Source organism: Macrobrachium nipponense, chromosome 2, assembly GCF_015104395.2.
Source record: "Macrobrachium nipponense isolate FS-2020 chromosome 2, ASM1510439v2, whole genome shotgun sequence".
In the NCBI taxonomy this organism is placed as follows: domain Eukaryota; kingdom Metazoa; phylum Arthropoda; class Malacostraca; order Decapoda; family Palaemonidae; genus Macrobrachium; species Macrobrachium nipponense.
Window position 1 is genome coordinate 113,042,729 of NC_087201.1, and position 25,586 is coordinate 113,068,314.

At 33.7% G+C, this 25,586-nt stretch overlaps 1 protein-coding gene across 2 annotated transcripts in view; it reads left to right on the forward strand.

Annotated features, from left to right (window-relative positions):
- Positions 1 to 18,959: 18,959 nt before the first annotated feature.
- Positions 18,960 to 25,586, forward strand: part of LOC135220916 (uncharacterized) — a 181,051-nt gene continuing 174,424 nt past the window's right edge. Inside the window, exon 1 of one of the 2 annotated variants that reach the window (XM_064258549.1) lies at positions 18,960 to 19,113. The gene's annotated coding sequence lies outside the window, so the exon portion shown is untranslated. Of the gene's footprint in view, positions 19,114 to 19,156; positions 19,300 to 25,586 lie in introns of those variants that run through there. The other variant, XM_064258550.1, reaches the window with a different exon arrangement.

Consider the following 25,586-nt stretch of genomic DNA (forward strand, 5'->3'; position numbering starts at 1 on the left):
AATGTAGTCCATGGACTCTCACACGAACAATAGAGCCCATTAAAATTTTAATATAATTTACAAATAACATATGATAAATCACTGTTAAATTTTCATACACGCAGCTATGTGCCAGTTTCAAGGTCATAAGTCCTCAGTTTCCAGGTCATAAGTCCTTCTAAACAAATTATACAGTGCCTGAAGTCACAAGTGTCAATTTCTTAAAACATGTACACGTATATATTATAAACTAACATGTATAATATACCTTTGCAACTTATTTTGGTAATACAATACACCAAATATTTTTGTTGTTATACGTATTTATATATTTAAAAGAGAATGAAAAGGCCATGATACACTCCATAAGATCATTGTGTCAATATTGAATAACCCTATCAAAATCAATACACACACATATATATACACCCACATACAATACATTAGTACACACACACATATAGATATATATATATATATATATATATATATATATATATATATATATATATACAACAATTTAATCACATCAACAACAATTATATACGTATAATGTAATAAAATAATTAATCAATGTTTTAATCATAGTATATTAACGCTAATCATTGGTCATTGTATTTGATGATACAACACCCAGTTCTCTAACTTAAGTTGTTATTATTATGTAATAATTCTCATTAAGATGAACATTCATCGTTGCTAGAGAAATAGCAAGCTTCATTTTTAGTAAACTTGGTATTTTACCTTTCAAACGTAATCAAAAAATATATATACATACATATAAATAACACATACAAATAAAATATATGCATATGTACATATATTTTTTGTGTATCTTTATATACTGTATATATATATACTATGTATATATATATATATATATATATATATATATATATATGTGTGTGTGTGTGTGTGTGTGTGTGTGTGTGTGTGTGTGTATTAATTTTACATGAAAGGAAAAAATACCAACTTTCCTTTAAAAATTTTGTACCATTTTTTCAAGAATTGATGAAATATGCATCGTAAAAAGAATTATTATGATATTAACAACTGATATAACAGGCTCAAGAACTAAGTGCTGTGTCATCATATACAATGACGGGCGACAAAAAAAGATATGTGATTAAATAAATTAATTAATTACAGTTTAACAAGAATAATTACATCTTTATCCCATTTAGGTCAGTCCTATGACCGTGTTGGGATACATAATTCAAATAGTGCTGGAAATGAAAGTGAGAGCCACGAGTTGTATGGCTACATTTTACATTGCTGAAGAGAGAAGGAAATAATCAACTGAAGTGAGATAAGAAGAAGAGAAAGGACATAATCAACTGAAGAGATAAAAAGAAGAGGAGGAGGAAATAATCAAGTGAAGTGAGATAAAAAGAAGTTAGAAGGAAATAATTAACTAAAGTGAGATAAGAAGAAGAGAGAAGGAAGTAATCAGCTGTAGTGAGATAAAGAGAAGTGAGAAGGAAATAATTACCTGAAGTGAGACAAAAAATCAACTGAAGTGAGATAAAAAGAAGAGAGAAGGACATAATCAGCTGAAGTGAGATAAAAAGAAGATAGAAGGAAATAATCAACTGAAGTAGGATAAAAAGACGTGAGAAGGAAATAATTAGCTGAAGTGAGACAAAAAGAAGAAGTGAGAAGGAAGTAATCAACTGAAGTGAGATAAGAAGAAGAGAGAAGGACATAATCAACTGAAGTGAAATAAGAAGAAGAGAGGACATAATCAACTGAAGTGAGATAAATAGAAGAAGAGAGAAGGAAGTAATCAACTGAAGTGAGATAAGAAGAAGAGAAAAGGAAATAATCAACTTAAGTGAGATAAAAAGAAGAAGAGAGAAGGAAGTAATCAACTGAAGTGAGAAAAGAAGAAGATAGAAGGAAATAATTAACTGAAGTGAGACAAAAAGAAGAAGAGTGAAGGAAATAATCAACTGAAGTGAGATAAGAAGAAGAGAGAAGGAAATAATCAACTTAAGTGAGATAAGAAGAAGAGAGAAGGAAATAATCAACTGAAGTGAGATAAGAAGAAGAAGTGAGAAGGAAATAATCAACTGAAGTGAGATAAGAAGAAGAGAGAAGGAAATAATCAACTTAAGTGAGATAAGAAGAAGAAGAGAGAAGGAAGTAATCAACTGAAGTGAGAAAAGAAGAAGATAGAAGGAAATAATTAACTGAAGTGAGACAAAAAGAAGAAGAGTGAAGGAAATAATCAACTGCTGAGTAAGAAGAGAGAAGGAAATAATCAACTGAAGTGATAAGAAGAAGAAGAGAAGTCAACTTAAGTAGATAAAAAAGAGAGAGAGAAGGAAATAATCAACTTGAAGTGAGATAAGAAGAAGAAGTGTAGAGAAATAATCAATAATGAGATAAGAAGAAGAGAGAAGGAAATAATCAACGCAAGTGAGATAAGAAGAGATAAGGAAATAATCAGCTGAAGTGAGAGAAGAAGAAGAGAGAAGGAAATAATCAACTGAAGTGAGATAAGAAGAAGAGAGAAGGAAATAATTAACTGAAGTGAGATAAGAAGAAGAAGTGAGAAGGAAATAATTAACTGAAGTGAGATAAGAAGAAGAGAGAAGGAAATAATTAACTGAAGTGAGATAAGAAGAAGAAGTGAGAAGGAAATAATCAACTGAAGTGAGATAAGAAGAAGAAGAGATAAGAAATGGAACAGCTAAGTGAGATAAAGAGAATAGGCAAATAATAACTGAAGTGAAATAAGAAGAGAGAAGAAATGATTACTGAAGTGAGATAAGAAGAAGAAGTGAGAAGGAAATAATCAACTGAAGTGAGATAAGAAGAAGAAGAGATAAGGAAATAATCAGCTGAAGTGAGATAAGAAGAAGAAGTGAGAAGGAAATAATCAACTGAAGTGAGATAAGAAGAAGAGAGAAGGATAACTGAAGAGATAAGAGAAGGAAATAATCAACTGAAGTGAGATAAGAAGAAGAGATAAGGAAATAATCAGCTGAAGTGAGATAAGAAGAAGAAGTGAGAAGGAAATACTCAACTGAAGTGAGATAAGAAGAAGAAGAAGAAAAGAATGGAAATAACTCAACTGAAGTGTAGGATAAAGAAGAAGAACGAGAGAAGGAAATAGCTCAAACTGAACGTGAGATAATAGAAGAAGAAGAAAGAGAAGGAAGGAAATACTCAACTGAAGTGAGATAAGAAGAAGAAGTGAGAAGCAAATAATGAACTGAAGTGAGATAAGAAGAAGAAGTGAGAAGGAAATAATCAACTGAAGTGAGATAAGAAGAAGAAGAGAGAAGGAAAATACTTCCCAACTTGAAAGTTAAGAAGAAGAAGAAAAGAGAGAATAGGAAACTACTCAAACTGAAGTGAGATAAGAAGAAGAAGAGAGAAGGAAATAATCAACTGAAGTGAGATAAGAAGAAGAAGAGAGAAGGAAATAATCAACTGAAGTGAGATAAGAAGAAGAAGAGAGAAGGAAATAATCAACTGAAGTGAGATAAGAAGAAGCGAGAAGGAAAATAACTTCCAACCTGTTAAGTGAGATTAAGAAGCAAGAAAGACGAAGGAAACTAGGAAATAATCAACTGGAAGTGAGATCAGAAGAAGTCGAGAAGGATAAATACTCAACTGAAGTGAGATAAGAATGAACAAGAAGAGAAGAAGGAAATTACTCAACTGAAGTGAGATAAGAAGAAGAAAAGACGAGAAGGGAAATAAAATCAACTGAAGTGAGATAAGAAGAAGAGAAGAAGGAAAATACTCAACTGAAGTGAGATAAGAAAGAAAGAAGAAGAAGAAAGGAAATACTCAACCTGATAAGTTGAGATAAAAGAAGAAGAATGTGAGAAGGAAATGACTCAACCTGAAGTGAGGATAAGAAGAAGAAGTTGAGAAGGAAAATAATCAAACTTAAGTGAGATAAGAAAGAAGAAGTGAGAAGGAAATACCTCAACTTGTAAGTGAGAATAAGAAAGAAGAAGTGAGAAAGGAAATAATCAACGTGAAGTGAGATAAAAGGAAAGAATGAGAAAGGAAAGGAAATCTCAACTGAAGTGAGATTAAGGAAGAAAGGAAAAGAAGAAGGAAAATAATCAACTGAAGTTGAGATCAAGAAGAAGAAGTGAGAAAGGAAATAAATCAACTGAAGTGCCGAATAAGAAGAAGAAGAGAGAAGGAAATACATCAACTGAAGTGGATTATAAGAAGAAGAAGGAGAGAAGGAAATAACTCATCAAACTGAAGTGAGATAAGAAAGAAAGAAGAAGAGGAAGGAAATAATCAACTGAAAGTGAGATAAGAAAAGAAGAAGAGAGGATAAGAAATTACTCAACTGAAATGAGATAAAGAAGAACAAAAGAAAGGAAGGAAATACTGCAAACTGAAGTGAGATAAGAAGAAGAAGAAGAAGAACAAATCAATCAACTGGAAGTGAGATTAAGAAGAAGAAGAGAGAAGGAAGAAATAATCGAACTGCAAGTGAGAAGGCAAACAATCAATTCCAACTGAAGTGAGATACAAGCAACAAGAGAAGTGAAGAAGCAAATAATGAAAACTGGAAGCTGACGAAAGAAGAAGAAGAAGGACGAGGAAAATCACTGGAAAGTTGAGAATAAGAAGAACAAGTGAGAAGGAAATAATCAACCTGAAGTTGAGATATGAAGAAGGCAAGTGACAAGGAAATTAATCAACTGAAGGTGAGATAAGAAGAAGAAATGTGAAGAAGGGAAATAATCAACTGAAGTGAGATAAGAAGAAAAGAACGAGAAGAAGGAAATAATCAATTGGAAGTGAGAGTAAGAAGAAGAAGGAGAAGGAACTAATCAACTGAAGGTGCGAATAACAGAAAAAGTTGAAGGAAGCAAATAATGACGAAGTGAAGATAAAAGAAGAAGTGAGAAGGAAATAATCAACGTGAAGTGAGATAAGAAGAAGAAAAGGAAAAGAAGGCAAATAATCAAGCTGAAGTGAGATAAGAAGGAAGAAGTGAGAAGGAAGGAAATCAATCAACTGAAGTTGAGATAAAGAAAAAGAAGAAAGGAGAAGAAGGAAATAATCAAGCTGAAGGTACGATAAGAAGAAGAAGTGAGAGAAGGAAATAATCAACTGAAGTGAGATAAGAAAAGAAGTGAGAAGAAATAATCAACTGAAGTGAGTAAGAGAGAAGAGAGAAGGAAATAATTCAACTGAAGCTGATACTAAGAAGGAAGAAAGAGAGAAGGAAAATAATCAACTGAAGTGAGAAGGAAAATAATCAACTGAAGTGCTCAAGAAGAAGGAGTGAAGGAAATAACCTCAACTTGGAGAAGACCTGAGAAAAGAGAAGAAGAGAGAAGGAATTTACTCAACTGAAGTGAGATAAGGAAGAAGAAGAGAGACGGAAATAAGCAAACTGAACGTGAGATAAAAGAAGAGAGAAGCGGAAACTAATCAAGAAGTGAAGAATAAAAAGAAAGATGGAGAAGGGAAAAAAATCAACTGAAGTGGAGAAAAAGAAGAGGAGAAGGAAATAATCAAACTGAAGTGAAGATTAAAAAGAAGGGAGAAGGAAATAACACTGAAGTGAGATAAAAAAGAAGAGAGAAAGGAAAATAATCAAATGAAGCTTGAGAATAAAAAGAAGGAGAGAAGGAAATAATTCAAATGAAGTTATGAGATAAAAAGAAGGGAGAAGGAAATAATCAAACTGAAAGTGAGATAAAAAAGAAGATGACAAAGGAAATAATCCAGCTGAAGTTGTAGATAGAAAGAGAGAAGGAAATAATCAAACTGTAACGTGAGATAAAAAGAAGAAGAGAAGGAAATAATGAGCTGAGTGAGATAAAAAGAAGAGAAGGAAATAATCAGCTGAAGTGAGATAAAAAGAGAGAAGGAAACAATCAGCTGAAGTGAGATAAAAAGAAGAGAGAAGTAAGTGATAAGTAGAAGTGAGAAGGAAATAATCAACTGAAGTGAGATAAGAAGGGAGAAGAAGTAATCAGCTGAAGTGAGATAAAAAGAAGAGAGAAGGAAAAAATCAGCTGAAGTGAGACAAAAAGAAGAGAGAAGTAAATTATCAGCTGAAGTGAGATAAAAAGAAGAGAGAAGGAAATAATCAGCTGAAGTGAGATAAAAAGAAGAGAGAAGGAAATAATCAGCTGAAGTGAGATAAAAAGAAGAGAGAAGGAAATAATCAGCTGAAGTGAGATAAAAAGAAGAGAGAAGGAAATAATCAGCTGAAGTGAGATAAAAAGAAGAGAGAAGGAAATAATCAGCTGAAGTGAGATAAAAAGAAGAGAGAAGGAAATAATCAACTGAAGTGAGATAAGACCTTACCTTACAGACCTTACATCTTGTTCGGGTTGCCCCAGGTCCCTCAGTGTGAGGCACCTCTTAATGCTCTACCAGAGAGTTGCTAGTACATCTTCCGGTATATTTTGCATCTTCCAGTCTTGGATGGTCTAGGATGCAGCTGAGATATTTGTCGAGCTTATTCTTAAACACATCTACGCTCACTCCTGATATATTCCTCAGGTGAGCTGGCAACGCATTGAATAGACGCTGCATTATCGATGCTGGTGCGTAGTGGATTAATGTTCCAGTATGCTTTCTTATTTTTCCTGGTATAGTTTTGGGTACTTTTAATCTACCTCGCTTGCTCTTTCTGATATTTTTAGCTCCATGATGTTTTCGGCAATTCCTTCTATCCTGGTTCCATGCTGAATTATCATGTAGCATTCTTCTTCTCCTCTAGGACAATATAAATTTTAATGATTGTAGTCTTTCCCAGTAGTCAAGGTCCTTAACTTCTTATATTCTAGCCTGTAAAGGACCTTTGTACACTCTCTATTTGTTGCAATATCCTTTTGATAGTGGGTACCATATCATATTGCAAATATTCAAGTGGACTACGAACATATGTTTTAAAAAGCATAATCATGTGTTCAGCTTTCTTGTTTTAAAGTGCCTTAACAACATTCCCATTTTGCTTACATTTTGCCAATAGAATTGCTATTTGATCATTGCATAAACATGTTCCTATTCATCATCACAACAAGGTCTTTAACTGCTTCCTTATTTGTGATTGTCTCATTATTTGGTCCCCTATATGCATATAGCTTTCCTTCTCTGTCTCCAAAATTTATTGATTCAAATTTATCAGAGTTAAATACCATCCTATTTACCTCTGCCCAATCCTATTTACCTCTGCCCAATCATATACTTTGTTAAGGTCTCTTTGTAGCTCGTTCCTATCTTCATCACAAGTAATTTCTCTACTTATTCTTGTGTCATCGGCGAAACTACTCACTATCGAGTCCTTAACATTACTGTCTATGTCTGCAATCATAATAACAAACAGTATTGCAGCTAACACCGTACCTTGTGGCACACCGGATATTATCTTAGCTTCATCCGATTTCTCATCATTTGCAATAACTATCTGTTTTCTGTTGTGTAAAAATTCTTTTAACCATCTTCCTACTTTATCCACGATATTGTGTTTTCTAATTTTTTTCACTAATATATTATGGTCTACCTTGTCATGAGCTTTTGCAAAGTCAAGATAAACCACATCTGTTTCATTTCCGCTTTTCATATTTTTGTATATGTTCTCACGGTGGACTAACAGTTGGGTTTGTGTACTTTTTCCGGGTACAAAACCATGTTTTCCTATATTAAACAAATTATTTTTTATTAAATGTTTCATAATATTTTTCTTCAGTACCCTTTCATACACTTCATAATATGTGATGTTAGACTCACAGGCCTATAATTACCTGCCTCTAGTCTTGATCCACTTTTGAAAGTAAGGGTAAATAAATGCTAATTTGTGCTCATCATAAATCTTGCCTGTATCTACACTTTGTCTTAATAATATTGCAAGTGGCTTTGCGATAGAATGAACTACTTTCTTTAACAAAAATAGCAGGAACACCATCTGGACCTGCAGCAAGCTCAATTTTTAATTTCATTAATAGCCTGCACAATACAGCTTCATAATATCTATGTCAGCTAAATATTCACTATTTCGTCCCTTACTTACTGTATCATTATCTTCATTATCAATTCTAGGGTGGAATTCTCTCTTATATCGTTCTGCCAATATGTTGCATATTTCCTTTTTTTTCATTCGTTAATCTCCCTTCAATTCTTAGAGGGCCTAATTCTATTCTTCTTTTATTCATCTTTTTCGCGTATGAGTATAATAGTTTGGAGTTTTGCTTGATATTTACTATGGTTTTTTCTTCCAAGTCCTGTTTTTCATTTTCTTTTGATTGTATAATCTTTTGTTCTGCATTTTCAATCTTACTTTTTAGTTCTATAACTTTCCATGCATTTTTTTCTTTTGCAAGACCTTTTTTCAACTTTCTGATTTTCTGGAACAAGATCCTTCTGTCTCTTGACTGATGTTGACTTTTCTTCTTCGGTATATATTTTTCCACTATTTTTCTCTCATATTTTATCTAGTATCTCCGTATTTCTCTTATGTCATCACTACGAAAATGTTATCCCAATCTTTGTTTAATTCTTCATTTATTTCTGACCATTTTATATTTTTACTGTAGAAGTTGTATTTTCCATATCCTTCCCACTTTTTCATTTCTTGCTTATCTCTGTTTTCACTTGCTTTGGAATGGACTGTTAATTCTACGACATTATGGTCTGAAATACTCGCATTATAAACTATTATTTCTTTAGCATAATTCACCTCATTCACAAATGCTAGGTCTAAAGTATTTTCCTTTCTTGTTGGCAGGTGATTTATTTGTTGAATGTTGTATTCTAGTAGCATATCTAATAGCTTTTCGAATTGCCTTTTATCTTCTGCACTACTATTACTCTCTTTTTTATATGTATAAATACAACCACAATCTCCTATTCGTTCTTTCCAGTCTACGAAAGGAAAGTTAGTCTCCAGATAGGAGAATAGTCCAGTCCTTGTGATTTCTACATATATCATCCAATTTTTCAGATTCAAATTCTACCACTATTAGTTCACATTCTGAGTTCCTATATTTCTCATATATTTTTCCTTGTTTTTTGTCTTTCCCATATATTAAGGTTCCCCCTTGATTCCTTATTTTTCTATCTGATCTATAAGGTTGGAACCCTTTTATTTGATCATCATTCCCAGTCTCTTGGGAATACCAGGTTTCACTTATATTCATTATACCTATTTTCTTTTCAATTTGGGTTAGTTCTTCTAAGTACTCTATTTTTCTTTTTGAGTTATCGTAACTAAACCCTACGCATTCATCACTATGATGGTTTGCGTGTTTTCTCCTTCATTTAATATGGGTAATAATAAGGATTTTCCCATGTCTCTTTCGTGTTCTGGTATGTTGTTCTTTACTTCATTTCCAGAAATTCTGACATTAAAAAATCCAACTTTTCCATAATATTTGATCTTCCTTGAGCATAATTATTCATTTTGTGTCTGAATCTGCAATTTTCTCTGTATCTGTAATATCCTCTTGCATCATAAATACAGTTCTTATCTCTTGAGTTGTATTTTGGAGCTGACGGTTGGAGATATTTTGGTGACACACCATATCTCGTTGATGGCTTGGTTTTTTCTTTCACCTGATATTCTTTGTTCCTCTCTTTATTTGTTTTTTTCTTATTTTGGATTTTTTTATTTGATTGATTATTTATTTGATTTTGATTCATGGCTACAGGGTGCATATATTTACATTTTTTGTCAAACTTACATCCTTTTCCTTCTTTTAGGTTTTTGCATATTTTTGGATGTAGATCTCTGCAATCATCCTCATAGCCGTCTAGGTATGCACATTTACCATATATTTCATAGTTGTGACATACTTTAGGATGTTTGTGGTAACATCTTTCTCCGAATCTGCAATTGTCTCTTTTCAAAAGGTTGCAGACTTTGTCTTCTTGTCTATTTTTTCCTCTTTCCCATCATTGTTCAAATCTGGGTAGAGCCTCTTCGGAATTTTCTTTTGTGTTGTCATGTCGTAATATATTTCTTCGTATGTATGCTGCTTGATTGCCTCATATGTAGTATCAATGAGTATCTCTGCATCCATACTTTTATCTTGTTCTTTGTTTCCCTTATTTGTTTCTGTCATTTCAGTTTTGTTTACTTCTCTTCCGTTTTCCTCTTCTTCTTGTTCCTCTTCCTCTTCTTCTTCATCCTCCACTATTTGTACAGTCAGTCTTGATTTAATAACATTGTCTATCCATGATAGACATGTTGAGCAAAATATTCTGGTATCTTTTCTCATATCTTGCATTACCTCAGCACATTGTGGATGGGTCGGAATGTTGCATGCAGCACATTTTCTGATCAGGTTTTGTGGATTAACTATGCTATACCACACCTTACACAGTTTGCATGCTTTTGGCATTCTTTTTCCTATTGCATCCATTAGGATATTTACAATGTTCACCTTATTCATTTTCTTTGTCAGAATATGTTGATTTATGTATTTTCTTTATGAGTCTCTTGACCACTTGGATTTTATTTGGAACTTCTACAATTATTTTCAAGATGTTTTCTGTTGATTTGTTCCAGTTTGAAGGATCATATTCCTTAATAATATATCATGAATGCTTTTGTATCTTTTGGTTAGGGCTGTTGTTGAACTAACTTCCTGCTACCTCATCGTATTGCGAATCTGCTAAACACCGAAATTTAAGTTCGCAACCAATTTCTTTAACATAGTTGGAATTAACTGCCATCTTGATCCAATTTACAGTATTTCACTTGATAAACTAACTTAGTAGACGCTTTATCCTACTATTTTCACACTAGTCTTATCACCGACAGTTCACGAACACTTCTAGATACTTCTCAAATTCTAGACGTATGTTAAACGTGTGATATCTGTTGATTAATCAGACTATGCGCAGGAACGTCTCACCAAGCAAAATAGGAAATAATCAAATGAAGTGAGATAAGAAGAAGAGAGAAGGATATAATCAACTGAAGTGAGATAAAAAGAAGAGAGAAGGAAATAATCAGCTGAAGTGAGATAAGAAGAAGAAGAGAGAAGGAAATAATCAACTGAAGTGAGATAAGAAAAAGAAGAGAGAAGGAAATAATCAACTGAAGTGAGATAAAATGAAGAGAGAAGGAAATAATCAACTAAAGTGAGATAAAAAGAAGAGAGAAGGAAGTAATCAGCTGAAGTGAGATAAAAAGAAGAGAGAAGGAAATAATCAGCTGAAGTGAGATAAGAAGAGAGAAGAAGTCATCAGCTGAAGTGAGATAAAAAGAAGAGAGAAGTAAAAAATCAACTGAAGTTAGATAAGTAGGTGAAGAGAGAATGAAATAATCAACTGAAGTGAGATAAAAAGAAGAGAGAAGGAAATAATCAACTGAAGAGAGATAAAAAGAAGAGAGAAGGAAATAATCAACTGAAGTGAGATAAGAAGAAGAAGAGAGAAGGAAATAATCAGCTGAAGTTAGATAAAAAGAAGAAGAGAGAAGAAGTAATCAGCTGAAGTTAGATAAAAAGAAGAGAGAAGGAAATAATCAGCTGAAATGAGATAAGAAGAGAGAAGAAGTTATCAGCTGAAGTGAGATAAAAAGAAGCGAGAAGTAAATAATCAACTGAAGTGAGATAAGAAGAAGAGAGAAGGAAATAATCAACTTAAGTGAGATAAAAAGAAGAGAGAAGGAAATAATCAGCTGAAGTGAGATAAGAAGAGAGAAGAAGTCATCAGCTGAAGTGAGATAAAAAGAAGAGAGAAGGAAATAATCAACTGAAGTGAGATAAGAAGTGAGAATGAAATAATCAACTGAAGTGAGATAAGAAGTGAGAATGAAATAATCAACTGAAGTGAGATAAGAAGAAGAAGAGAGAAGGAAATAATCAGCTGAAGTAAGATAAGAAAAGAGAAGAAGTAATCAGCTGAAGTGAGATAAAAAGAAGAGAGAAGGATATAATCAGCTGAAGTGAGATAAGAAGGGAGAATGAAATAATCAACTGAAGTGAGATAAGAAGTGAGAATGAAATAATCAACTGAAGTGAGATAAGAAGAAGAAGAGAGAAGGAAATAATCAGATGAAGTGAGATAAGAAGAGAGAAGAAGTAATCAGCTGAAGTGAGATAAAAAGAAGAGAGAAGGATATAATCAGTGAGAAAAAGAATGAAAGAATGAGATAAAAAAGAAGTAGGAAATAATCAGCTGAAGTGAGATAAAAAAGAAGTGAGAAGGAAAATAATCAGCTGAAGTGAGATAAAAAGAAGACGAGAAAGGAAAATAACAGCTGAAGTGGAGATAAAAAGAAAAAAGAAGAGAGAAAAGAAATAATCAGCGAAGTGAGATAAAAAAGGAAAAAGAAAGAGAAGGAAATAATCTGCTGAAGTGAGATAAAAAGAGAGAAGGAAATAATCAGCTGAAGTGAGATAAGAAGAAGAAGAAGAGAGAAGGAAATAATCAGCTGAAGTGAGATAAGAAGAAGAAGAAGAGAGAAGGAAATAATCAGCTGAAGTGAGATAAGAAGATAAGAGAAGGAAATAATCAGCTGAAGTGAGATAAGAAGAAGAGAGAAGGAAATAATCAGCTGAAGTGAGATAAGAAGAAGAGAGAAGGAAATAATCAGCTGAAGTGAGATAAGAAGATAAGAGAAGGAAATAATCAGCTGAAGTGAGATAAGAAGATAAGAGAAGGAAATAATCAACTGAAGTGAGATAAAAAGAAGTGAGAATGAAATAATCAGCTGAAGTGAGATAAGAAGAAGTGAGAATGAAATAATCAGCTGAAGTGAGATAAAAAGAAGTGAGAATGAAATAATCAGCTGAAGTGAGATAAAAAGAAGAGAGAAAGAAATAATCAGCTGAAGTGAGATAAAAAGAAGTGAGAAGGAAATAATCAGCTGAAGTGAGATAAAAGAAGAGAGAAAGAAATAATCAGCTGAAGTGAGATAAAAAGAAGAGAGAAGGAAATAATCAGCTGAAGTGAGATAAGAAGAGAGAAGAAATAATCAGCTGAAGTGAGATAAAAAGAAGAGAGAAGGAAATAATCAGCTGAAGTGAGATAAAAAGAAGAGAGAAAGAAATAATCAGCTGAAGTGAGATAAAAAGAAGAGAGAAAGAAATAATCAGCTGAAGATGAGATAAAAAAGATAAGTGAGAAGGAAATAATCAGCTGAAAGTGAGATAAAAAGAAAAAGAAGAGAGAAAGAAATAATCAGCTGAAATGAGTGAAAAAAGAAGAGAGAAAGAAATAATCAGCTGAAGTGAGATAAAAAGAAGAGAAAGAAATAATCAGCTGAAGTGAGATAAAAAGAAGAGAGAAGGAAATAATCAGCTGAAGTGAGATAATAAGAAGAGAGAAGGAAGTAATCAGCTGAAGTGAGATAAAAAGAAGAGAGAAGGAAATAATCAGCTGAAGTGAGATAAAAAGAAGAGAAAGAAATAATCAGCTGAAGTGAGATAAAAAGAAGAGAGAAGGAAATAATCAGCTGAAGTGAGATAAAAAGAAGAGAGAAGGAAATAATCAGCTGAAGTGAGATAAGAAGAAGAAGAAGAGAGAAGGAAATAATCAGCTGAAGTGAGATAAAAAGAAGAGAGAAGGAAGTAATCAGCTGAAGTGAGATAAAAAGAAGAGAGAAGGAAGTAATCAGCTGAAGTGAGATAAGAAGAAGAGCGAATGAAATAATCAACTGAAGTGAGATAAAAAGAAGAGAGAAGGAAATAATCAGCTGAAGTGAGATAAGAAGAGAGAAGAAGTAATCAGCTAAAGTGAGATGAGATAAAAGGAAAAGAGAAGGAAATAATCAGCTGAAGTGAGACAAAAACGGAAAGAGAAAAATAGCAGACTACTGAAGACCAGGTCACAGCAAGCAATCAGGCAATTTCCTCCAGTCCGGGCCGATGGTGAACGAATCAAAGTTTTCTGATCAGTCTCAGGCCTTGAGGAAGAGTACCAGGTCGCCGCTTACATGAGGATAGCTTATAAGTAGGGTTGCAACCCGAAAAAAACAAACTCGTATTTATGAAAAGAAAATGGAAAATAGGGGCGGGGGGTTCGCGAAAACAACAGCCTGAATCAATCCATAATTTGTATTTTTTCTATTTTTCTTTATTTTTAAACATTTACTCACATACTACTGTTTCCTAAACAACAACAAATGGCTAACTGTACTTACATTATGCCTTGAGCTTGGGTAACATGGCAATTAAACGCTGAAAATAAAAATATATTACTATGAAAATTAGAAACTGGGGAAGGTAAGGAAAACTAATTATATCTCTACCATCAACCACTTGAGATTGTGAGTGCGTTTTGGTACATAACTACATTTATATAATTAGAATTTTAATATTTCACATTTGCACACTGAAATTCTCAATTATCAGGGAAGATTTACTGTTATTTTTCAATCATATCTTCAAACCATGTGGCACTGGGGTCAATTATTTCTATTTCAATAAATTTGAACAGGAAGAGAGGTGTGAAAATTGTATGACTGGCAACAGTTCCTTAAAATAATCTATGATACAAGGCACATACGTGATCAGTATCAAACACGTTCAACTGAAACGTATGTCATACACATGTATCTGATTCAGAGGTACAAAAACTGTACGACTGGCAACAGTTCCTGAAACGTATGTATGGTACCCCAAGTGTTCAGTATCAAACATGATCAACCTGAAACTTGTATCATACTCGTGTCAACAAGCTCTGTTTCAGAACCAAATTAAGTGCGTAGTATGGCAGTGGGCAGTTGCTTTGCTAGGAGAATAAATAAGCGGTGATCTATGATACGGTGAAAGATATCACAATCTCAGTGATATTTTGAGTACATTTACTAAAATCGTGGGCTTAACTCATTATTTAAAAACATGCCATGTGATAGATGAATATACAAGGCATGCTAGAGTAAAATAACGCCATGACACATGGATCGCTGCATTTTCACCAATTCACTTGATGGTTATTTGGTGAAACAAAACAAAAAATTAAACCTTTCAGCAAACCTTTCTAGAAATTGAAGTTTCATTAACAAAATGAGCTAAGGGAAGCCGCCATACAAACTAGAATAAGCATGTGAAGTGTTCGTCAAATGAGTGTTGAAGACAATTTTGAACCCAATATGGCGCCCCACCGATGTACTCTGAACTGACCTTGCACACTACCTTTCCAGCGCTCAATTAACGGTGTAGTACTGAACATAATTGAATACATATCTAATGTTTATCGCTATTACTCAAGATTTCAGCTGTAATCAGCGCAATGAAACAGTAACTTCTTGTCAATATTAATGAAAGTCTGTGACATGGAATTCCCAGGGGTCATGAGGTTGGAAATGAAATGGATTCCTACTTAGTAATCCGTCATTTTATCCTTACTGACATCACAACTGAAACCCCACAGTGCTTACTTTATTATAAATTTAAAAGTTTTGTTCTTAATTAAAAAATTTTGCTCTTAATTCACTCCAAATACCACTTAGTGTTAATACGTGAGGAAGATGGTTGTTGCCGACCCTTCACTCCATGTTGGACACGACCTCATTCTAACTTTTAACGCCTCTTTTGGATGAACTCCTTGAGCAGTAAAAAGTATAAAATCTACTGCTTCATACTACTATAACTATAATCTAAAAGGAAGGTGGATGTTTTAAATGTCTATACTAACATAAGCAAGGTCTTCAAAATTGGAGACTATGGATGCAAGGAAAAAACGAAAAAAAGGACAAAACATCTTTTTTCCTGAAAAAAAAAGAACACGAAATAAAAATGTTTTTCCTCAACCCTAGTTATAAGAAAAATAAGAAAAAGAGTGACCGCTGGAGAAAAGAGGTTCCGAGAACAAGGAAACATGATGTCTAGAAGCGATGAGAGTATACAGACAGAACTTGCAAGAAGATCTGCCACTGGCGCACTTGGACTTAAGGAACGTTTTTTCGAGGCTGAAAGAACAGCGCCGTAATAAATGACAAATCAGAAACAGTTCTTGTTCAGACTAATTGCCCATACCATGTATATTCTTATCTACCCTTCTTTACTGCCCAAATTTTCGGAAATTTATATTTCTGCTTACTCATTGGTGTTTCTTAGTCGCCTACATCTTTCTTCGCTAACTATATATTGCTATACGTAACTCCCCTTAATTCATTACAAAGTGGATCTATATAATAACCGTTTCTTGGAAATGCTCTATATTTAAAGTTTAAGAAAACGAATCAGAATATATCGTAAACTGATATAAAATGAAATCAGTAACTGCGCCAAGTCATCCTCGATGACATGGAATGAATAAATGAATAAACGAGGGGGAAATGTTACCTACTGGAGCCCTGGAAGACTACCAAAGGATAAAAATTCCATCGCTTGGCGATAAAGACAGAATGAACCACTAAAAGTGTAGCTGATTGCCTTCTGTATCAAAGGACGGACGGAGACTATTCAGGCCTCATGAGCGGAGAATTCTGAGTAGGCTTGCTCATGTGGAGAAAATCATTCAGCATTATGGCCACCTGGGCCGCATATACACTGGACGGAAATATTTAGGGGTTCGTTATCAGCAATAATGGAAAATTTGCTGATTAAGGTTAATCTGAAATGTGTTACTTTGTATTGAGACTGATAAGGGGTTGAGGTTGATATCTCTATGGATTAGAACAATGCAAATTGATGCTATTTAGTTTCCTGAATGTTATTAACAATATAACGTAATCGGTAATTAAGAAAGAAAGACTCAATCAGTAATCATTGTTATAGAGAAGAAATTATATCTCATACGGAAGCGTAGTTTCTATAACAGTATTTCAAATCTATAATCATTGCTGCTTGTATTCGCATGTTTTGAAGGTTTTTCGATCGGAAATCATTTGGCCATCTGGCAGACCCCATTTGCTCTTCAATTTCAGTTTCAGCCGAGATTTTTCCTGAATTTCACATTCGAATAGCTAACGGCACGCACTACATAGTCTGGAAGCCATGCATTCGATGGTTCCTTTCCCAAATTCTTCATTGCATTTTGGCTCCATTAATTAATTTACATATACGTATCTGTTCCTCCACGCATTTCTGGCCTCTATGTGTACCTATGTTACTTTACTATATCGATTCTACTTTTTATGATATTTTAATTATTTCAATAGTTTTTCATTGTTTGAATGATCAAACTGCAGTATTCGGTTTTATAGTGACCCTCTGTGCCCAGTTGTCTTCTTTTCCTTAGTAGATGTCCTACTTAAGTCTGAATTTCTGGCATCTTGAGCGTTGTATTACGTGGCATCTGTCACATAACGTGCTGGGTACATACAGCTTGTCATCACGTATTTTTGTGTAATGTTTCACCATTCGAGTTTCGCAACTTTTGTGATGTCATTTTCATAACTTTTGTATATCATTTGATATATATATATATATATATATATAATATATATATATATATATATATATATTATATACGTATATATATTATATACGTATATATATATTCAGTTGTATTCCACATAGGAAAATGAAAAAAGGTATATCTCAGAAATGCCCAACAGTTTCGTCCTCCAATGGACCTCTTCTTAATAAACGCTCCAAGAAGAGGTCCATTGGAGGACGAAAACTGTTGGGCATTTTCTGAGATATACCTTTTTTCATTTTCCTATGTGGAATACAACTGAATTACTATATCTTCGTGCCTAAGAAGATTACCAGTACTATATATATATATATATATATTTATATATATATATATATATATTATATATATATATATATATATATATATATATATATATATATATATATATATATATATATATAATTTCAGCACTGTTTGCGGCAATTACTAACTTGACCTTTTTTCTTAGTTGAGATGTCTAGTTCTTCTATTTTCTCCATTTTTGTGGTTTTAGCTGCTTTTAAAAGCCTACTCACTGCATCGGTCTATCCAGTTCGCTCCCAGAGTTATCAAGTGAAAACACCTTTGTCATTTTCTTCATGACATTGTATAAAAAGAAGAAGAACAACAGTATAAATAAAATTTGAGAACATCATACTAGCCGAAAGGGCAATAGATTTTCATAGAAAAACAGAAGAGTTTACTGCCCTGAAATGGAAAACTGCAGTATCTGCAAAATCTTCGAAGATGAGATAAGCCTCCTGTTGGGCTCGTGAAAAACTAACACACAACAAGTTACTGCAGTTTCAGAATGAGTCTTCAATGCCCTCCTCGAATATTTAGGGGATAACACTTGCACTTTCTGTAAAATCAGGAGTGAGGCAAAAGGGAAAACTGCACCACTTTTCTGTTTTTAATTTCTGCAGATACTGCAGTCTCCCATTTTATGGCAGCTTAGTGAAGTACCTGGAGAAATAACACATAAATAGCGATATATAAACTCACGAAAATGACACATAATATAATATTCAGCATACGAACAAACAAACAAATTGCATTCACTCGTAAGTATATCATAGTTATGAATTAATAAGGAATTTTCATTTCAAAGACTTCTTCAAAATACTTTCTTTTAATAGAGGCCTTTTCCTAAATGAAAACATTCTCAAACTGCGTAGTTTTCCCTATAGAGTGACGGCCGTACTAATGAGATGCAAGGTGCCTAATCAGCAATCATTTATCAAATTTTATATGTACTATGTGAAGTTATGGGGAAGAGCAATTTTTCCATATAACTTACAAGTTAAATGGAAAGGAATAAAGCCGTCCATTTTACAGCTTATACATCCAGGTTCATAATGAAAGCGATCGGGAATAATTCGAGAGATTCACAGTCGGCGCAATCGTCGCAAATCTGTGCCATTCGTCATGACGTCATGAAAGAGTCTGCGAGTAAGTTCTAGAGTCTAGAGACGACAAAATCACATCACTTCAGTGGAAAGCGTTGCGTGCTTGATCTTTTTGCTCTAAAAATGTTAACTTCCCTTTCTCGACACAACGAAAATTGCTTTCTTGAAAGAATATAAGAGCCACTTCTGCAATGGACTTGGATAGAACGCAATAGCGGTACGACAAGTTTTCCCGGGGAAACGCTGCCAAAGCCTTCGTTGCCAACCCAACCGTTGGCTTTTTTTCAGTATGAAACGTGTGTTTGTGTCGTGTATAGCAGTCGTGCTGCATAACTGCTCGCTCTGTATATTTTGATATTGACCTTAAGCAATGATGAAGTGTCCGTCAGAATAAGAAGTGGCAACAAACGGATTTCCATGGGTAAGAATTGTTATTTGATCACTTGACCTGCCAGTTAAATCCGTGGACCGTGTGACTACATCTTTTGATTTATTTATTATTTCATACCAGTAATTACCATGCGAATATTTATATAATGTTATCCGCCTGCAACACATCATGAACCCTAGTCGTCACATCGGTATTTACTATATCACATACTAACAGGTATGTAAGAGTGATGACAAAAATTGTATTTCTCAAAAAAAAAAAAAAAAAAAAAAAAAAAAAAAAAAAAAAGAAGGCGTAGTTTCAAAAATAAATGAAAAGGAAAACAAAAAGAGTTTAAAGAGATGCCTGACTGGCCATACCGGCAAACGTGAACTACATAGCGTGAATGAGTGAATGCAGCAGTCCCGTCATGCAAAGCCTCCCATCAATGTTCCGTTACTTTCCCCCCCCGCAAATTTGCAGTTCCAAAAATATTTCGTAACGTTGGTAGAGTATATAGCATCTGTTAAAAGCTTTTAGGTTCAATGACAACTTTTAAAAGCTTCTAAACGCAGACTATTAAATACTTTTCGATATGATGCATCAAAAATTGCAAGTCCAACTATTCATCATTTAGAAAATTCCGCCTCTCTCTCGTGCTAGATTTCATTAACGGTTAACCAGTTAATGTAACGCAGGATTAATCTTTCGGGTTGAAAAAACCAGTCACATGTACACCTATTAGTATTCAGTGACACTTATTGTTTCAGGATGGAAGCGTTCTTGTTACACGTTCAGTGCTTGTTTTGTGAGAAATACGGTTAGTTTTATGTGAAAAGTGGTCCTCAAAAATGAATAATATTACTGTGATCCTACACTGAATATAGTCGAAGAACGTTGTTACTCTAACGATAAATGTGTCTGTACTGGTATACAGGAATACTAGTGTTAAGCGTTAATATTTGCATTATTATCTGGTGGGATATTTTTAAGTGTTTTAGGTAACATTAGGTAACTAGTAATGATGACCGACGATTTAGTTACTAAGAGCTATCCCAAGAAATTAGGGGAAAATATTTCCTTTACATGAAAACCACTTCACGGATAAGAATAATGCGACACGAAATATAGGAGACAGTGAGGAAACTCCGGCATTGAGAGAGAGAGAGAGAGAGAGAGAGAGAGAGAGAGAGAGAGAGAGAGAGAGAGAGAGAGAGAGAGAGAGAGAGCTAATGGGCAGCCAGCCAAATCTTTTACCCAACGAATATTCTGTTAGAAGACGAAATTGGAATATAGGTGTTGCTACTTTCGACGCTTATAAGGGACTGTCTGCAGGGGTTAACAGGGTTGGGGGATAATGTCTGGGGCTGGATGAGGGGGAGAGAAGAATTATTTTCTTATATATTACCTTTAAAAATTGATGGGTAGGATGCAGTGTTTGCAGACAACACAAGTACAAATTGATGGTGGGAGAAATGTAAGAGTATGCTTCAACAGATTGATGACAGTGCGATTGTATGATAACACAGCTTACACACCACGGACGAAGGTAAATACAGTGTTAGTGGATTTCAGTGCGTTCGCACTGTAACTATATATATATATATATATATAATATATATATATATATTATATATATATATATATATATATATTATATATGTGTGTGGTGTGTGTGTGTGTGTGTAAAACCATAAAGAGACAGAGTGCTTTTTCCTTGAAATAAAGTTATGAAATATGTACGAAAGACTATCTAGTAGCGCTTCTTACATCTGAGGCGTCACCAATACAGGAATCTACCACGTACGTGGGAATAGCACAATAGTTGGGTCTTCCCACTTCCTGCAGCTTATAGTACTATATTTTCTCTACTTCATTCAAATCAATTGTTTTCCTTCATCCTTTCTGGGTTGGGCAAATGTGCCTTCCCTACCCTGCTTAAATGCAAGTAAAGTTTAAGTTTAGTCTCTCTCTCTCTCTCTCTCTCTCTCTCTCTCTCTCTCTCTCTCTCTCTCTCTCGTTTTGGAACATTACTGCAGAATTGCCCTCTGCTTTTAAGCGAATGACGCGAGAGGCTAAGCGTCTAAAGAAATAACCTTTTTACGAAAAGCAGGAAAAAAAGTAGACAAGCTACATGATAGTGAAAAATTAAGATTAAAACAAAAGGTGGAAAGAATGAGAGTTTCTGAACAAAAAGTAGAGCAAAATATTTTCAAAGAACTTCTACAATAAAGAATAAAATAAGAATGAATATAAAGTCTTTTTAACGAGAACCAAAATGGAAATTAAAAAAAAATAAAATTAATACACTAGCGCACAATTGAGAAAGTAATTAAAAAACCATTTTATCGGCGACAGGTAATTTTTTGAAAACTCCACAACCTTTACTTAGAAGTAAAATTTGTGAATCATTTAAATACTAATATCTCCTCTTTATCAGTATTGACAGTCTAGAATTATTTACCTTTGTAAACTTTATATATATATATATATATATATATATATATATATATATATAATATAATAATACATACTACATATACATACATACATACATACTACAACATACATATATATAGTATATATATATATATATATATATATATATATATATGTATGTATGTATGTATGTATAAGTGAATCACGAAAGTTTGGAACATGATGAATATATAAATAAGTAGAAGCCACGAAGGAAAGTGACACGGAGTAGCTGCAAGATCTTGTTGCAATAATTGTAATAACCAGTGTTCTCTTAACTTCTCAAATTCTTCACACTTTTTGCCTACATTTGTCACTATAAATATTATGATTCTAATGTCAAAATATGAAGGAATTCTGACGTCCGTAGCTGAACTCGAATCCGCAACTTGAGTATTAGTTCGCCGGATGAGAGTGCTGTTTTGAGCTGACAAAGGATAGTTTTACATGCACACACACACACATGTGTGTGTGTGTGTGAATTTAAGTACATAAAGAATATGACCTACTTTGTTATCTACTCCTTGGATTGGGTCATAAGTTACCGCTCTCTTTTTCTTCCTCTTACGCACGAGATGTGATCAAATAGCGCGTGCAATGCAAAAACAAGCGTGCATAGTAGGCTATGGCATTATTAAGTTAATGCAACAAGACTCAGATAACGCGATAAATATCGCCATGTTTACAAGCATAATGAACTTTTCGAACTTCCCTTCTCTAGTGTTGGATGGGGAGGGCTCTCCGTAGACTTTGCTGCAACTTCGTTTACGAGAGGTTTCTAACGAGTCAAAGTCCAAAGGACGAAAACCTGTGCCGTATAAATATTTTCTGGACTTCCATATTTTTCGGTGTTAGCCATTATATCTATGTAGACAGCGGGGAGACCTCCAAACTCAACCATTAATAGTGGATCGATAAGCAATTTCAGCTCAAATGGTTTGTTTTAATATGGTCCATAAACACAATTGAGTGTGATAAACATCTAGAATTACAAACTGACATTCAGAGTTAATTATTAGCTTAAAATAAATTCATTAATCAAATGTCTTTTGTTAAATCATTAGTATATATTTATGAGTGATGAATATATAAAGGTAGAGTCCACGAAGAAAAGTGAAACGATGGAGCACTGCTGCTAAACCTTTCGACTCCTGTGCAGAACTAAGCAAACTGATATAAATTTGAAAGCAAGTTTACAAAGCTCGTATAAATGAGAGAGAGAGGAATTATAAATGAAAATATGCACCTGGGATCCAACACACCTAGAATTAATAGACCTACTCAAAACAGGGGAACAATTTAAGAGGTTTACAAAAGATTAAGTCAATTGCTAAGAGGCAGGGGCAAGACAATTAAAAGATTATACAATGTGGTGACTGACCACACACACCAAAAAAATGATAAAAGGACAATTCAATAAATTTCATTTTTGGCACACAATGAAGAATTGTTTTGGCAAAGTAAACATTTTCACAAAAAATATATTAAATATACAGATACAAAACAAATATCTATAAGATAACTAATTTGTAATTAAGTCGGTGATTTTATCTTAAGGTCATTCTTAAACATTTTACTTATACAAGGGTCCAACTAATACAGGCCAGAGCTAAGGTTAAAATTACAACTGGAAAAAAATTGTATGTATAATGGTGGGTTCTGAAAGATTTCGTGAGAACACATCTTTTGATCTTGCAATTACTGAACTGCTGGTCCAATTTATCCTGTGGGAGTTTTCACTTGAATGAATATTGCATTGGATGTTTGCCCAGGTTTGACAGAATAGATCTTAACAATGATTTTATGGTTTCAAAACTGCTAAAATAAGTCAAGCTGAGAATGTTCTTAGAAGTTTCATTCTCTATGTTATTTTCACTATAAAAATTTTTGTGGCCTTTATAATAGCAAATATCTAATACATGTGAAGGATAATATAAATCTGTCACTATTTTTCTAAGGTAATCGATTTCTTGATCCAAATATTTGGATTGACAATGATCAATGTTCGTAAAAACAGAAGAAAAAAATTATATTTTAATATTAAGATGGTGGCCTGAATAAAAATACATAAGATAAGATGTTTCTTATAATAAATACTAAATTGATATTGAAATGGTTCTCTATGTATTAAAACATCTAAGAAATGGAGGCGATTGTCTTTTTCCAATTCTAAAGTAAACTTAATTGATGGTACCTGGTTATTTAAATTAAGAGAGTAAATCATTTACATCAATACAAACAGGCAAAACAGCTAAAATGTCAATATATCTATACCACTTTAAAGGAAAATAAATGATATTAGGTAAATAGCATTTTTCAAAGAATTCCACGTACAAGTTTGAGAGGAGTGGTGATAAAGGGTTTCCCATTACCATACCAAATATTTGTTGAAAAAATTCACCATTAAATATAAACTTATAAGCACAAAGGCACAACCTAGTGAGTGAAATATGACTTACAGGTAGAGTTAATTCATGATGGGTTAGTTCGTTACTAAGATACTCTTAAATAGAATCTATAGGGACTTTAGTAAAAAAGAGAACAAATATCAAAACTGTCGAATCTATCAATGGGGCAAAAAAGTGATTTTGTTTAATTTGCCAACTAAATCTAGAGTACATATATATATATATATATATATATATATATATAATATATATATATATATATATATATATATATATATATATGAGAATCCACGATATTTTCTTTGTATCTGTATGTTTAATACATTTTTTTTGTGAAAATGCTTTGCGAAAAAATTGTTATCGTGTACCAAAATTGAAATTTAATTAATTGTACTTTTTAACTTTTTGGTGTGTGTGTAAACCTCTTAAACTGTACCCGTTTTGGGTAGGTCTACTAATTCTTCAGGTTTGTTGGATTTCATGTACTCATTTTCCCTTATTATCCCTATCTGTCATTTATAGAGCTTTCTTTGTAAACTCACTTTTATATTTATATTAGTCTGCTTAGTACAGCACGAGAGTCGAAAGTCCTTGCAGCGGTACTCCATTGTCTCACTTTTCTTTGTGGCTTTTGCTTTTATGTATAATATTTGTGTGTGCACGTGCGTGCAAGCCATCTGATTTTCCTCTAGGAGCTGCGGCTCCTGGCGAGTTGCTAGTTACTTGCTCCGCATTGCTGCTCTTGAAGTGCTGATCTGCCAATTGCGTTTGGCATTCCTTGACGGTCACCGTCAAGAACTATATAACCAGTTGTGTAGCAACTCTAATGCTCTGTTCTAGGGTTTCCACATCTGATCATGGGAACTCTTTATGTTTTGATCTGTCTATGGGCAACTAATACTTTGATAAAGGATAAGTCTGGATATAGCATTCCAACGCTCCGCTCTTGGATGACTGTAAGGCTAAATTCCTGCATCTTTAAATCTATAGTCAGGGACAACTCCCGCATCTTTGTGAACTGATACCGAATGCTCTCTGAACAGCTAAGTCCGTCGGTTTATAGGCAACTTTCATGCTTTGTTTATATGTACGTAAGTATAAGCAGAACGAGAACGTGGTCTTTTTCCACCTGTCTCTAGATTTCTTTCACTTCCTACATTTCTTCAACGCAACTACCATCCCAGAACTCAGATGAACGACTGGTTTTGGAGACCGTTGTCATGTTATTTGGCACCCTGAAAAAATACGTTGAGAGAAAGACATATTACGCCTGTATAGTTAACAGCTGAAATATAACGAAGTTGACCTTTGTTTTATCATTGTAGAAAACACCCACAATAAACGCTACCATGATAACAGCAAGTCAGGTAACGGCAGTAATTATTGTTTGACTTGATTAAAATCCAACCTGTTAGAATATAGGTCACTTAGAGCCGTGGCCTTCAAAATGCGTGTTCCTCTCCTATTAGTGGGTTGCTAGGACGTTGCCAGAGGAACGAAAGAGAAATATATTTTCTCTAATGAAATTAGAGAAAGCGAGAGAGATAACACCCGCACAGCGACTCGACCCTTAATAGGAAAAAGAAAAGGAAACAACGTTAAATTAGCTTCTGAGATACAACGGAATGGGAAAAAAAT